A 17972-nucleotide genomic window follows, 5' to 3' on the forward strand; every position below is an offset into this window, starting at 1 on the left:
ATGACGGGGCGGCGCGGCGTGGGTGGTGAGGCACGATGAGATGTGGGAAAAGAGGATCGTAGCCAGCGCCCAGCGATTGGTCGAATAAGTGGGTGCTCGCAGCGACGTCCGCAGGTGGGGTATAAAGGGGGACGCGCGAGAGCACTCGGGGAGAGTTACCCAGTTGAAGACCCGAAGACGGAGCTGAAGACCTAGTGCCCCGAGACCCCTAGTCCCGCCGTCCTTGTGGGGACCGGGGCCCTGTGTGGCTCGGAGGCGAGGCTGTGGGACCCGGGGTCCGACGCCCCCGTGGGTCGGGCTGGGGACCCACAGTCGAGACGGATACCCCGGGCAGGGAGTGTCCCGAGTAGCTCAGTGGCGTTAGTCGCCGAGTAGCTAAGTGGATGTTGGTCATCCGAGTAGCTCAGTGGGCGTTAGTCGCTAAGTGGATGTTGGTCATCCGAGTAGCTCAGTGGCGTTAGTCGCCGAGTAGCTAAGTGGGTGTTTGTCACCCGAGATACTAAGTGGATGTTGGTCATCCGAGTAGCTCAGTGGGCGTTAGTCGCCAAGTAGCTAAGTGGGTGTTTGTCACCCGAGATACAAAGTAGGTGTTAGTCACCTGTAAACGAGTTTGATAAAATAAAGAGTGTGTTACCCGTGAAGTCGTCTCCCGCCGAGTTACTACATTACAACTGGCGTCAGAAGTAAACCTGTCTTCAAGGAGTATGGACACGAGGAAGACTACCCGTACCCACGAGCGAGGTCGGGACGACGACGGAGTACCGGGGACACCGACCTCGGGAGTAGAGGACGAGGAGTTGCCGCCGATGCAGCACTTCGCGGTGATGGCCGACGCTCCGCTTGCCTCCGACACCAGCCTCCAGGACGCGCACTCATAGTTGACGGAGTTGCTACTCGCCGCCGCCGCTGTCTTGGCCGACATCTCCGTTCCGGCGAGCGGAAAAACGGCTGCGGGGGTCGTGGAGGAAGCGACGGTGGAGGATTCCCGCCAAAAGGCGCTTCGCGCCAAAAGTCTGGAAGTTGCCGCCGTTTTTGGGGGGCCGCCACCGATTGGCGGGAAAGACGGACGCCACGTGGCCGGACACCTCCGCGCAGCGCAGCCCACGTCATCAGCGCGCGCCGGAGCCCTCCATTTTGCGCCTGACAACCGAGCCGACATTTTACACAACTACAGCGGAGCGCGGGAAAATCTCTCCGACGTCGACGACGATCGGGTCCTCCAGCAAAGATTGCCCGCGCTGTCGGCGTTCAAGGTGGATGGGGGCGACTGGGGAGCCTTCCAACGAAGGTTCCTCGCTCATCAGGAGATGTCGGGGTGGTCCGACACCACTGCCCTGCGTGCGTTGCCAGCGATGCTTGACGACGACGCGCTTGCAGCCTTCACATCTGCTGCAAGGTCGTCCCGCTCTACGCTCCAGGCCGCACTACACCTGATGGCGAAGGTGTTCGGGCCGCCCTCCACGTGTCGCCACCAGTTCTACGATCGGCGGAAGGTGGCTGGAGAAACGACGCTCGCCTATCGCACGGCACTACTCGCCTTGGCGGACGCAGCGTTTCCCCGTATGGATAAGGAGGGGAGGGACGCCATGGTGACGGAGCAGCTGCTGGTGTTGGCCCACGAGTTGGGGGTCCCCATCAACGTGGCGGACGAGATGGATATCTGCTCCCTGGCGATCGCCACGAGCATTCACGCGTACGAGGTCCTCAAACGCAAGCCGGGGGTCGTCTGCAAATGGGCGGGGAACGGGGCACTGGCCGCCACGATCGCCGAACCTCAGCCAGCTGTGGTGCAGGAGCAGGCCTTCGCTGCATCGCGTCCGGGGGAGTGGAGAACGGGAGGTCGTTCGCCCACACGTTCGCCCCGCAAGCTGGAGCAACCGAAACCTACGACGTCCGTCGTCTGCTACAACTGCGGCCTTCGGGGTCACGTCGCAGCCGGGTGCCGGGCCCCGCGTCAGCGCGCCACAGGACCACGTCGGGACGACGACAAAGGCCACAAGTCATCCCAACAAAACCCGGTGCCTCGGGCTTGACGGCTGCTGACCGTCGAGAGCCTGAACCCCGGGGCACGCACGGGTCCTCGATGCCTGGCCGATGTCTTCCTGAACCGCCGGCACCACCGGACGTTCAACCGCGTCTGGTGCCGTACGACGGACCGGCAAGGCGGACTCGGGCTAGGGCTCAACAATTTTCATGAAGACTTTTTTTTTTCTCTACACCGAGCTCGCCCGGTGTTCCCCTCTGCCGGGGTAATGTCCCGTTGTAGGGACGCTCGGAAAAAGAAGGGGACACTGCACGAGTCGAAAGAAAAAAAAAAGATTTTTCCATTTATTTTCCTTTTTGCATACACATTGCTATTGTCACTCGCCGGTTTGTATATATTGTTCTATTGTCGCGGTGGCATTGGTTGAGGGTTGCGGATGGTAGTGTTCGCGTCGTGTTGTGTTGTTAAGTTAGTTGTTGTTCTTGTTGTTGTGTTGTGTTACGGGGCACACAGGGCGGTTTGTATATTTTTATAGCAGCCGGGTCAGCTGCGAGCTATGTGGTAGGGGGTGATGTAGTGGTGGTATTGACGTGCGCCGACTGTGACAGTGATGGATCACGGGGCGGCGCGGGGTGCGGGGTTGGGCACGCGTTGTGGGCGTGGTGTGGACGCGCGCGCCGGGAGTGACAGATGACGGGGCGGCGCGGCGTGGGTGGTGAGGCACGATGAGATGTGGGAAAAGAGGATCGTAGCCAGCGCCCAGCGATTGGTCGAATAAGTGGGTGCTCGCAGCGACGTCCGCAGGTGGGGTATAAAGGGGGACGCGCGAGAGCACTCGGGGAGAGTTACCCAGTTGAAGACCCGAAGACGGAGCTGAAGACCTAGTGCCCCGAGACCCCTAGTCCCGCCGTCCTTGTGGGGACCGGGGCCCTGTGTGGCTCGGAGGCGAGGCTGTGGGACCCGGGGTCCGACGCCCCCGTGGGTCGGGCTGGGGACCCACAGTCGAGACGGATACCCCGGGCAGGGAGTGTCCCGAGTAGCTCAGTGGCGTTAGTCGCCGAGTAGCTAAGTGGATGTTGGTCATCCGAGTAGCTCAGTGGGCGTTAGTCGCTAAGTGGATGTTGGTCATCCGAGTAGCTCAGTGGCGTTAGTCGCCGAGTAGCTAAGTGGGTGTTTGTCACCCGAGATACTAAGTGGATGTTGGTCATCCGAGTAGCTCAGTGGGTGTTAGTCGCCAAGTAGCTAAGTGGGTGTTTGTCACCCGAGATACAAAGTAGGTGTTAGTCACCTGTAAACGAGTTTGATAAAATAAAGAGTGTGTTACCCGTGAAGTCGTCTCCCGCCGAGTTACTACATTACACATGCACGCACGAGTGTGTGGAAGCTGAGCGATCTTTACTTCACACATTGCACATTTATTCACACAAACACTGCACCTCAGCCAACTTTCCGTTGGTGCCCGTATCTCCATGTGTCACCACGTGACCCAGTGTTTCTCTGTGACCCCGTGTGTCTCAACTTGACCCCACGTGTCTCCACGTGACCCAGTGTGTCTCCACGTGACCCAGTGTGTCTCCACGTGACCCAGTGTGTCTCAGTGTGACCCAGTGTGTCACCACGTGACCCAGTGTGTCACCACGTGACCCAGTGTGTCCCCACGTGACCCCAGTGTGTCTCCACGTGACCCAGTGTGTCACCACGTGACCCAGTGTGTCCCCACGTGACCCAGTGTGTCACCACGTGACCCAGTGTGTCACCACGTGACCCAGTGTGTCCCCACGTGACCCAGTGTGTCTCCACGTGACCCAGTGTGTCACCACGTGACCCAGTGTGTCTCCACGTGACCCAGTGTGTCACCACGTGACCCAGTGTGTCTCCACGTGACCCAGTGTGTCACCACGTGACCCAGTGTGTCACCACGTGACCCAGTGTGTCTCCACGTGACCCAGTGTGTCTCCACGTGACCCAGTGTGTCACCACGTGACCCAGTGTGTCACCACGTGACCCAGTGTGTCACCACGTGACCCAGTGTGTCACCACGTGACCCAGTGTGTCACCACGTGACCCAGTGTGTCACCACGTGTCCCAGTGTGTCACCACGTGTCCCAGTGTGTCACCACGTGACCCAGTGTGTCACCACGTGACCCAGTGTGTCACCACGTGTCCCAGTGTGTCACCACGTAACCCAGTGTGTCACCACGTGACCCAGTGTGTCACCACGTGACACAGTGTGTCTCCACGTGACCCAGTGTGTCACCACATGACCCAGTGTGTCACCACATGACCCAGTGTGTCACCACGTGACCCAGTGTGTCTCCACGTGACCCAGTGTGTCACCACATGACCCAGTGTGTCCCCACGTGACCCAGTGTGTCTCCACGTGACCCAGTGTGTCACCACGTGACTCAGTGTGTCACCACGTGAGCCAGTGTGTCACCACGTGACCCAGTGTGTCTCCACGTGACCCAGTGTGTCACCACGTGACCCAGTGTGTCCCCACGTGACTCAGTGTGTCTCCACGTGACCCAGTGTGTCACCACGTGACTCAGTGTGTCACCACGTGACCCAGTGTGTCACCACGTGACCCAGTGTGTCACCACGTGACTCAGTGTGTCACCACTTGACCCAGCGTGTCTCCACGTGACCCAGTGTGTCACCACGTGACCCAGTGTGTCACCACATGACCCAGTGTGTCTCACCACGTGACCCAGTGTGTCACCACGTGACCCAGTGTGTCACCACGTGACCCAGTGTGTCACAACGTGTCCCAGTGTGTCACCACGTGACCCAGTGTGTCTCCGTGTGACCCAGTGTGTCACCACGGGACCCAGTGAGTCACCACGTGACCCAGTGTGTCACAACGTGTCCCAGTGTGTCACCACGTGACCCAGTGTGTCTCCGTGTGACCCAGTGTGTCTCCACGTGACCCAGTGAGTCACCACGTGACCCAGTGTGTCACAACGTGTCCCAGTGTGTCACCACGTGACCCAGTGTGTCTCCACGTGACCCAGTGTGTCTCCACGTGACCCAGTGTGTCTCCACGTGACCCAGTGAGTCACCACGTGACCCAGTGTGTCACCACGTGACCCAGTGTGTCTCCACGTGACCCAGTGAGTCACCACGTGACCCAGCGTGTCTCCACGTGACCCAGTGTCTCACCACGTGACCCAGTGTGTCTCCACGTGACCCAGTGTGTCACCACGTGACCCAGTGTGTCACCACGTGACCCAGTGTGTCTCCACGTGACCCAGTGTGTCACCACGTGACCCAGTGTGTCACCACGTGACCCAGTGTGTCACCACGTGACCCAGTGTGTCACCACGTGATCACAGTGTGTCCCCACGTGACCCAGTGTGTCACCACGTGACCCCATTGTGTCTCCACGTGAGACAGTGTGTCTCCACGTGACGCAGTGTGTCTCCACGTGAGCCAGTGTGTCTCCACGTGACCCAGTGTGTCCCCACGTGACCCAGTGTGTCTCCACGTGACGCAGTGTGTCACCACGTGACCCCAGTGTGTCTCCACGTGACCCAGTGTGTCACCATGTGACTCAGTGTGTCTCCGTGTGACCCAGTGTGTCACCACGTGACCCCAGTGTGTTTCCACGTAACCCCAGTGTGTCACCACGTGACCCAGTGTGTCACCATGTGACCCAGTGTGTCACCACGTGACGCAGTGTGTGTCACCACGTGACCCCAATGTGTCACCACGTGACCCAGTGTGTCACCACGTGACCCCAGTGTGTCTCCACGTGACCCAGTGTGTCGTGCAAACTCCAAATATGCAGGTGTCAGGGTCGGGATCGAACCCATGGACTCATGCATACGAAGTGAGGCAGATAACATCTCTCCACCTGATGCAGGACGAATATATTGGCGTTTTTTTACGGAACGTATGTATGTTGTCAATGTAGTCAATGTAGTATATTGGTGTCCTGTATCGTAATTTAGTGTTGTGTATAATCGTGTGTGGTATATAGTGTGTATCGTGTGTGGTTTGTAGTGTAGTGTATACTGTGTCGTCGTGTCGTGTTTAATAGTGCTGTATAGTTGCATGTATTTTGAACTTCTTTCACACCATACGAAACCAAGCGTGCCTTTCGGAGGATAGGAACACGGTTAATGTAAATGTGTTGTGTTAGTTGTACCTGCACACCACCGCCAACGATGCATCGCCAAATGATGTTCTCATCTCGACCAGGAAGCAGCAATTACCAACCTACCCCAGCTGCATTGTTGATGTTCGACGCACGGCGGTCAAACCACGACTCTATAATGCTCAGAGCTGGACTTTGGACCAAATTAATCGAATAACCAAACTCTGTATGCGTTCATGCCTGGAATTGATAATGAGGCTTAAACCATGAACTCGTTTCACCGGAGAACCGCGTTTAATCACAGGCGAATGCTTGGAATTGAAAGCCCGCATCTCAGGATGTGTTATTTTTACGATTGTGATCATGTTCTTACAAAGTCCATTGTTGGCACTGGTTAAAGCCAACGGCACGAATCTACAGGTACATCTAGACAGGGTTGTGTGATGCGGGGCTTGTTTTTACATTCCTTAAACATCTGAGAACGTTCCATTGGTTGCCTCGTGAGGTTTGTAACCCGTGTAAAGTAATTGAAAATCTTTTTTTCTTGTCTGTGAGCCTTGATACAAAAAAATTTTACCACTCATCATCGACACACTCACTACTCACCACCCTAAATCCACACACACTACTCACCATCTCATATGCGCACACTACTCACCACCCATCCACACACTATTCACCACTCCATATCCACACACACTACTCACCACTCACCATCCACACACACTACTTACCACTCACCATCCACACACACTACTCACCACTCACCATCCACACACACTACTCACCACTCACCATCCATCCACACACTACTCACCACCCTATATCCACACACACTACTCACCACTCACCATCCACACACACTACTCACCACTCACCATCCACACACACTACTCACCACTCACCATCCACAAGGTAGAACATCTCCCCCAACAATAAACCCGTTTCACATATTTCTGAAGGAGAGAATGAGACCAAGAAAGAACTGCAAAGCGTAAACACAGATCCTCGCAGAAGGAAGAGGCAATGACACAAACGTGCAAAAGGCAGAGCCAACCGACTCGCCCTCGCCTTAAATGGACTTGCTCACTACATTCATGACCTCCTTCAGCCACGAATATTTCATAAAGATCGTCAAGATCCTCAGCTTGTGCATTGCTCACCGTTCCACGGTCTCTCGGCTACACACGTGGAGGTGCGTTGGCAATTATGCACCTGCACTCTGGAACTCGTTGCCCATCGAGGTCAAGGGGACTTCCGAGACACTGCTCATCTTCACATCTCCACTAAAGCCGTCTCTGTTTAAAATGGAGTTCTCCCTTTAGTGATGTTCAAATGTCCTTCTCACTTCTTTCATTGGGTGATGTTCACTCATTTCCATCTTGCCATGCATAGCACCATAAGAGCGATTGTTTATGGGCTCTTTGTAAATGGGAATTATTTAATTATGATCAAATTAGGGCCATTAAATCACAATTCAATTATTATTAAATAATTAATCAAATATCCTTAGTAGATTATAAAAAAAACATTAGTACAGTAATTTTTTTTTATTATTCAAGACCTTTTTTTTATTAACGCTATTAAATTTGGAGCATTAAGTTATAATTTGAATCAGTATTACAACATTATTTAATCATCATTATTTATCATTAAAATATAATGATTAAATTGTTATCATTAAATGATAATCATTCAATAATTCTAAAATTATTACGATTAAATTATTAATATTTGACGGTTATGCCACTTGGTTCAGGGCACGGGGTCTGCAACCTGCGGCTACGGAGCGGCGTGCGGCTCTCTGAGGGACGGCTGCTCCGTGAGACGTTTTTATTTATCAAGGACCCCAACCACCAGCACAGACTCTCCTCCTCACACCACGTTGTATTGCGGCTCTTGAAATAATTAGTTGTTTGGTTTTTATTTTACTTACGGGTTTTTAAAAAAACAAAGAAAAAACGTCTCTCCTTGTTATTTAGCTGTCTGAACGCCCTGGTTTAAGGGAATCGTTTTTTTAAACCTTGAATACGAACTAACAGCTGTGTGGTTTGCTGGGCAAAACGCACAGCCTCACCCTAGCCGGAATGTTTTGTTTACGTAACAAACCTTTCTCATTGATTGTGTCGGGTGGTGGCGGGTTTAACGATATTTAATATTTACGCGATTAACCCAAAACACGTTTTATGGATAATATTGGTCGCGAAATCCTACTTAGAATTTGAAATCTTGAATAAGAATTTACACAGTGCGGTTGACAGTGGAAAAACACAGCCTCACCAAATCTGGTGTACAGTCTGTAGGGCAAACCATCACTTTTTCGTGGTTACCGTGGGGTTTTGGTAAAAATATATCAATTGCGAATCTTTAACCTTAAACCATCAACTCCTTTCATCGGAGAACCACGTTTAATCACAGGCGACAGCTTGGAATCGAAAGCCCGCATCTCAGGATGGCACTGGTTAAAGCTAACGGCGCGAATCTACAGGTACATCTAGACAGGTTTGTGTGATGCGGGGCTTGTTTTTACATTCCTTAAACATCTGAGCACATTCCATGGGGTGCCTCGTGAGGTTTGTAACCTCATGTAAAGTAATTAACAATTCTTGTTTCTTGTCTGTGAACCTTGATACAAAATATTCACCACTCATCTACACACTACTCACCACCCGATACCCACACACTTCACATCTCATATGCGCACACTACTCACCACTCAGCATCCACACACATTACTCACCACTCACTATCCACACACACTACTCACCACTCAACATCCACACACTACTCACCATCCACACACACTACTCACCAGCCGCCATCCACAAGGGAGAACATCTCAACCCGGGAATAAACCCGTTTCACAGATTTCTGAAGGAGTGAATGAGACCAAGAAAGAACTGCAAAGCGTAAACACAGATCCTTGCAGAAAGAAGAGGTAATGATAGCAACGAGAAAAAGGCAGCTCCAACCAACTCGCCCTCGCATTAAATTGACTTGCTCCTCCCTGCATCCATGACCTCCTTCAGCCACGAATATTCCATCGAGATCGTCAAGATCCTCAGCTTGTGGATTGCTCACCATCCCACGGTCTCCAGGCGACACACGTGGGAGGTGACGGTGCCTTGGCAATCACGGCACCTAAACTCTGGAACTCGTTGCCCTTCGAGGTCAAGGGGACTTCCGAGACACTGCTCATCTTCACATCTCGACTAAAGCCGTCTCTGTTTAAAAAGGCTTTCTCCCTTTAGTGATGTTCAAATGTCCTCGCTTATTTCCTTGGGTGATGTTCACTATTTTCTGCCTTACCATACATAGCACCCCGAGAGCGATTGTTTAAGGGCGCTTCGTAAATGTAAATTATAATTATTATGTTATTAAATTACCATTACTGATTTATAATGTAATCAGCGTAAATTAATTATTTTATTATTAGAGTTTTCCCCATTATTATCATCAAAGTATTACTACATAATTGTTTTATTATTAAACTAGCGGAAGTACCCGGCTTTGCCCGGGTGAAAAATATATTTCTTAAAAACCTTACATATATATATACACACAGATACTAAGGTATTGTCAAAGCCCGGTGGGCTGTTTGTACATTTCTCCACCAACAAATATATAAGAGGCTTTCACAAGTCCAAAAAGTTGTAGAAAGTGTGGGGTAAATAGTTGATGTCAAAAGGTTTCCGAAAATTGTGGTCTCCCCCCCCCTCAAAAAATATCTTTACCCCTCGTAGGTATATATACTAGCAACACCTTACATACAACAGAGGAAGTGGTATCTATTGACTCTGTAGTAGTATCTACTGACTGTACCGTAGTATCTACTGAGCCAGTAGTAGCTACTGACTGTGTAGTAGTATTTAGTGACTGTAATAACTACTGACCATAGTAGTATTTACTGGGCCTACAGTAGTATCTACCGACTATAAACTCATAACGACTAACTGTATAGTATCTGCTGACTCTATAGTTGTATCCACTGACTATAGTAGTAACTACAAAATCTATAGCAGCATCTACTCACTCTATAATAGTATCTACTGACTCTAGTAGCTACTCACCGTAGCAGTATGTACTGACTGTATAGTAGTATATACTGACTGTAGCAGTATTGACTGACTGTAGTGGTATATAGTATATACTGACTGTTTTAGTATTTACTATAGCGGTATCTACCAACTCGATAGCAGTATCTACTATCACTACAGCAGTGTATACCGACTGAGGTCGTACCTGCTATCACTACAGCAGTGCATACTGCTGTGTTGGTACCTGTTATGATGACAGCAGTGCATATTGTGGTGGAACCTGCTATGATTACAGCAGTGCATACTGCTGTGGTGGTATCTGCTATGATGAGAGGAGTACATATTGTGGTGGTGGTACCTGGTATGATAACAGCAGTACATGCCGAGTGTGGTGGCACCTGCTATGACGACAGCAGTACATACTGTGGTGGTACCTGCTATGATGACAGCAGTACATACTGTGGTGGTGGTACCTGCTCTGATGAGAGCAGTACATACTGTGGTGGTGGTACCTGCAATGATTACAGCAGTGCATATTGACTGTACTCATCATTCACCCTCACCATTCACCACTCAAAACTCACCCTTACCACTCATCCTCACCACTCATCACTCCCAATCACTATTCACCATTCACCCTCACAACTCACCACTCACCAATCTCCCTCACCAATCTCCCTCACCACTAACCCTCACCACTAACCCTCACCACTAACCCTCACCACTCTCCCTCACCACTCTCCCTCACCACTCACTCTCACCATTCACCCTCACCATTCAGCCTCACCACTCACCCTCACCACTCACCCTCACCACTCACCGTCACAACCACCACTCACCCTCACCACTCAACCTCACCCTGACTACTCACCATTCATCCTCACCAATCACCTCTGACCAATCACCACTCACCACTCTTTACTAACCCTCACCACTCAACCTCACCACTCACCCTCAAAACTAACCACTCTCTCACCATTCACCCGCACCACTCAGCATTCACCCTCACCACTCACCCTCACCACTCACCCTCACCACTCATGCTCACCACTCACCGCTCACCACTCACCCATCACCACTCACAACCACCACTCACCCTCACCACTCATCCTCACCACTCACCCTCACAACAACCACTCACCCTCACCGCTTACCACTCACCCTCACCACTCACCCTGACCACTCACCACTCATCCTCACCAATCACACCCTCACCAATCACCAATCACCACTCACCCGTACTGCTCACCCTCACCACTCACACTCACGCTCACCCTCACAACTCACCCCTCACTAATCACCACTCATAACCGCCACTCACCCTCACCACTCACCACTCACCCTCAACACTCACCCTCACCACTCACCCTCCACCCTCACTACTCACCACTCATCCTCACCAATCACACCCTCAACAATCACCACTCACCCTCACCACTCACCCTCAACAACCACTCACCCTCACCGTGCACCACTCACCCTCACTACTCACCACTCACCACTCATCCTCACCAATCACACCCTCACCAATCACCACTCACCCTCACCACTTGCCACTCACCCTCACCACTCACCACTCACCCTCACCATTCACCCTCACCACTCTCCCTCACCACTCTCCATCACCACTCACCAGTCACGCTCACCACTCACCCTCACTACTCACCACTCACCCTCAACACTCACCCTTACCGCTCACCACTCACCCTGACCACTCACCACTCATCCTCACCAATCACACCCTCACCAATCACCACTCACCCTCACTGCTCACCCTCACTGCTCACCCTCACGACTCACCCTCACCACTGACCACTCATGCTCACCCTCACCACTCACCCCTCAGTAATCACCACTCACAACCGCCACTCACCCTCACCCTCCCCACTCACCCTCACTACTCACCACTCATCCTCACCAATCACACCCTCAACAATCACCACTCACGCTCAACACTCACCCTCACCACTCACCCTCTCCACTCACCCTCACCGCTCACCACTCACCCATCACCACTCACAACCGCCACTCACCCTCACCACTCATCCTCACCACTCACCCTCACAACAACCACTTACCCTCACCGCTTACCACTCACCCTCACCACTCACCCCTCACTAATCACCACTCACAACCGCCACTCACTCTCACCCTCCCCACTCACCCTCACTACTCACCACTCATCCTCACCAATCACACCCTCAACAATCACCACTCACGCTCAACACTCACCCTCACCACTCATACTCACCACTCAACCTCACCACTCACCCTCAAAACTAACCACTCTCTCACCACTCACCCGCACCACTCAGCACTCACCCTCACCACTCACCCTCTCCACTCACCCTCACTGCTCACCACTCACCCATCACCACTCACAACCGCCACTCACCCTCACCACTCATCCTCACCACTCACCCTAACAACAACCACTTACCCTCACCGCTTACCACTCACCCTCACCACTCACCCTGACCACTCACCACTCATCCTCACCAATCACACCCTCACCAATCACCAATCACCACTCACCCGCACTGCTCACCCTCACCACTCACCACTCACGCTCACCCTCACCACTCACCCCTCACTAATCACCACTCATAACTGCCACTCACCCTCACCACTCACCACTCACCCTCAACACTCACCCTCACCACTCACCCTCACTACTTACCACTCATCCTCACCAATCACACCCTCAACAATCACCACTCACCCTCACCACTCACCGTCACCACTCACCACTCACCACTCACCCTCAACAACCACTCACCCTCACCGTGCACCACTCACCCTCACTACTCACACTCACCACTCACCACTCATCCTCACCAATCACACCCTCGCCAATCACCACTCACCCTCAATACTTGCCACTCACCCTCACCACTCACCACTCACCCTCACCATTCACCCTCACCACTCTCCCTCACCACTCTTCCTCACCACTCACCAGTCAGGCTCACCACTCACCCTCACTACTCACCACTCACCCTCAACACTCACCCTTACCACTCACCCTGACCACTCACCACTCATCCTCACCAATCACACCCTCACCAATCACCACTCACCCTCACTGCTCACCCTCACTGCTCACCCTCACCACTCACCCTCACCACTCACGCTCACCCTCACCACTCACCCCCCACTAATCACCACTCACAACCGCCACTCACCCTCACCACTCACCCTCACCACTCACCCTCACTACTCACCACTCATCCTCACCAATCACACCCTCAACAATCACCACTCACCACTCACGCTCAACACTCACCATCACCACTCATGCTCACCACTAACGCTCACCACTCACACTCACTAATCACCTCTCACAACCATCACACACCCTCACCACTCACTCTTACCACTCACCCTCATCACTCACCCTCACCGCGCACCCTCACATCAACCACTCACCCTCACTGCTCACCCTCACCGCTCACCACTCAACCTCACCCTCACCACTCACGCTCACCCTCACCACTCACCCCTCACTAATCACCACTCACAACTGCCACTCACCCTCCCCACTCACCCTCACCACTCACCCTCACCAATCACCACTCACCCTCACCACTCACCCTCACCACTCACTACTCACCACTCACCCTCACCATTCACCCTCACCACTCACCCTCACCACTCTCCCTCACCACTCTCCCTCACCACTCTCCCTCACCACTCTCCCTCACCACTCACCTTCACAACTCACCAGTCACGCTCACCACTCACGCTCACTACTCACCACTCACCCTCAACACTCACCCTCACCGCTCACCACTCACCACTCACCCTGACCACTCACCACTCATCCTCACCAATCACACCCTCACCAATCACCAATCACCACTCACCCTCACTGCTCACCCTCACTGCTCACCCTCACCACTCACCCTCACCCTCACCACTCACCCCTCACTAATCACCACTCACAACCGCCAGTCACCCTCACCACTCACCCTCACCACTCACCCTCACTACTCACCACTCATCCTCACCAATCACACCCTCAACAATCACCACTCACCACTCACGCTCAACACTCACCCTCACCACTCATGCTCACCACTAACGCTCACCACTCACCCTCACCACTCACTAATCACCTCTCACAACCATCACTCACCCTCACCACTCACTCTTACCACTCACCCTCATCACTCACCCTCACCACGCACCCTCACATCAACCACTCACCCTCACTGCTCACCCTCACCGCTCACCACTCAACCTCACCACTCACGCTCACCCTCACCACTCACCCCTCACTAATCACCACTCACAACTGCCACTCACCCTCCCCACTCACCCTCACCACTCACCCTCACCAATCACCACTCACCCTCACCACTCACCCTCACCACTCACTACTCACCCTCACCACTCACCCTCACCATTCACCCTCACCACTCACCCTCACCATTCACCCTCACCACTCTCCCTCACCACTCTCCCTCACCACTCTCCCTCACCACTCTCCCTCACCACTCTCCCTCACCACTCTCCCTCACCACTCTCCCTCACCACTCACCTTCACAACTCACCAGTCACGCTCACCACTCACGCTCACTACTCACCACTCACCCTCAACACTCACCCTCACCGCTCACCACTCACCCTGACCACTCACCACTCATCCTCACCAATCACACCCTCACCAATCACCAATCACCACTCACCCTCACTGCTCACCCTCACTGCTCACCCTCACCACTCACCCTCACCCTCACCACTCACCCCTCACTAATCACCACTCACAACCGCCACTCACCCTCACCACTCACCCTCACCACTAACCCTCACCACTCACCCTCACCACTCACTAATCACCTCTCACAACCATCACTCACCCTCACCACTCACTCTTACCACTCACCCTCATCACTCACCCTCACCACGCACCCTCACAACAACCACTCACCCTCACTGCTCACCCTCACTGCTCACCACTCAACCTCACTCTCACCACTCACGCTCACCCTCACCACTCACCCCTCACTAATCACCACTCACAACAGCCACTCACCCTCCCCACTCACCTTCACCACTCACCCTCACCAATCACCACTCACCCTCACCACTCACCCTCACCACTCACTACTCACCCTCACCACTCACCCTCACCATTCATCCTCACCATTCACCCTCACCACTCACCCTCACCATTCACCCTCACCACTCTCCCTCACCACTCTCCCTCACCACTCACCTTCACCACTCACCAGTCATGCTCACTACTCATGCTCACTACTCACCACTCACCCTCAACACTCACCCTCACCGCTCACCACTCACCCTCACCACTCACCCTGACCACTCACCACTCATCCTCACCAATCACACCCTCACCAATCACCAATCACCACTCACCCTCACTGCTCACCCTCACTGCTCACCCTCACCACTCACCCTCACCACTCACGCTCACTCTCACCACTCATCCCTCACTAATCACCACTCACAACCGCCACTCACCCTCACCACTCTCCCTCACCACTCTCCCTCACCACTCTCCCTCACCACTCACCTTCACCACCCACCAGTCACGCTCACCACTCACGCTCACTACTCTCCACTCACCCTCAACACTCACCCTCACCGCTCACCACTCACCCTCACCACTCACCCTCACCACTCACCCTCACTACTCACCACTCATCCTCACCAATCACACCCTCAACAATCACCACTCACCACTCACGCTCAACACTCACCCTCACCACTCATGCTCACCACTAACCCTCACCACTCACCCTCACCACTCACTAATCACCTCTCACAACCATCACTCACCCTCACCACTCACTCTTACCACTCACCCTCATCACTCACCCTCACCACGCACCCTCACAACAACCACTCACCCTCACTGCTCACCCTCACCGCTCACCACTCAACCTCACCCTCACCACTCACGCTCACCCTCACCACTCACCCCTCACTAATCACCACTCACAACTGCCACTCACCCTCCCCACTCACCCTCACCACTCACCCTCACCAATCACCACTCACCCTCACCACTCACCCTCACCACTTCACTACTCACCCTCACCACTCACCCTCACCATTCACCCTCACCACTCACCCTCACCATTCACCCTCACCACTCTCTCTCACCACTCTCCCTCACCACTCTCCCTCACCACTCTCCCTCACCACTCTCCCTCACCACTCTCCCTCACCACTCACCTTCACCACTCACCAGTCATGCTCACCACTCATGCTCACTACTCACCACTCACCCTCAACACTCACCCTCACCGCTCACCACTCACCCTGACCACTCACCACTCATCCTCACCAATCACACCCTCACTAATCACCAATCACCACTGACCCTCACTGCTCACCCTCACTGCTCACCACTCACCCTCACCACTCACGCTCACCCTCACCACTCACCCCTCACTAATCACCACTCACAACCGCCACTCACCCTCACCACTCACCCTCACCACTCACCCTCACCACTCACCCTCACTACTCACCACTCATCCTCACCAATCACACCCTCAACAATCACCACTCACCCTCACCACTCACGCTCAACACTCACCCTCACCACTCATGCTCACCACTAACCCTCACCACTCACCCTCACCACTCACTAATCACCTCTCACAACCATCACTCACCCTCACCACTCACTCTTACCACTCACCCTCATCACTCACCCTCACCACGCACCCTCACAACAACCACTCACCCTCACTGCTCACCCTCACCGCTCACCACTCAACCTCACCCTCACCACTCACGCTCACCCTCACCACTCACCCCTCACTAATCACCACTCACAACTGCCACTCACCCTCCCCACTCACCTTCACCACTCACCCTCACCAATCAGAACTCACCCTCACCACTCACCCTCCCCACTCACTACTCACCCTCACCACTCACCCTCACCATTCACCCTCACCACTCTCCCTCACCACTTTCCCTCACCACTCTCCCTCATCACTCTCCCTCACCACTCACCTTCACCACTCACCAGTCACGCTCACCACTCACGCTCACTACTCACCACTCACCCTCAACACTCACCCTCACCGCTCACCACTCACCCTCACCACTCACCCTGACCACTCACCACTCATCCTCACCAATCACACCCTCACCAATCACCAATCACCACTCACCCTCACTGCTCACCCTCACTGCTCACCCTCACCACTCACCCTCACCACTCACGCTCACCGTCACCACTCACCCCTCACTAATCACCACTCACAAACGCCACTCACCCTCACCACTCACCCTCACCACTCACCCTCACTACTCACCACTCATCCTCACCAATCACACCCTCAACAATCACCACTAACCCTCACCACTCACGCTCAACACTCACCCTCACCACTCATGCTCACCACTAACCCTCACCACTCACCCTCACCACTCACTAATCACCTCTCACAACCGTCACTCACCCTCACCACTCACTCTTACCACTCACCCTCACCACTCACCCTCACAACAACCACTCACCTTCACAACAACCACTCACCCTCACTACTCACCCTCACCACTCATCCTCACCAATCACACCCTCACCAATCACCACTCACTGCTCACCCTCACCGCTCACCACTCAACCTCACCCTCACCACTTAACACTCACCCTCACCACTCACTACTCACCCTCACCACTCACCCTCACCATTCACCCTCAGCACTCTCCCTCAGCACTCTCCCTCACCACTCTCCCTCACCACTCTCCCTCACCACTCTCCCTCACCACTCTCCCTCACTACTCACCCTAACCACTCACCACTCACCCTCAACACTCACCCTCACCACCACCACTCACCCTTTTCCCGTTTTAAAAACGTACTTA

The sequence above is a fragment of the Lampetra fluviatilis genome, chromosome 45 (assembly GCF_964198595.1).
Source record: "Lampetra fluviatilis chromosome 45, kcLamFluv1.1, whole genome shotgun sequence".
NCBI classification, from domain to species: domain Eukaryota; kingdom Metazoa; phylum Chordata; class Hyperoartia; order Petromyzontiformes; family Petromyzontidae; genus Lampetra; species Lampetra fluviatilis.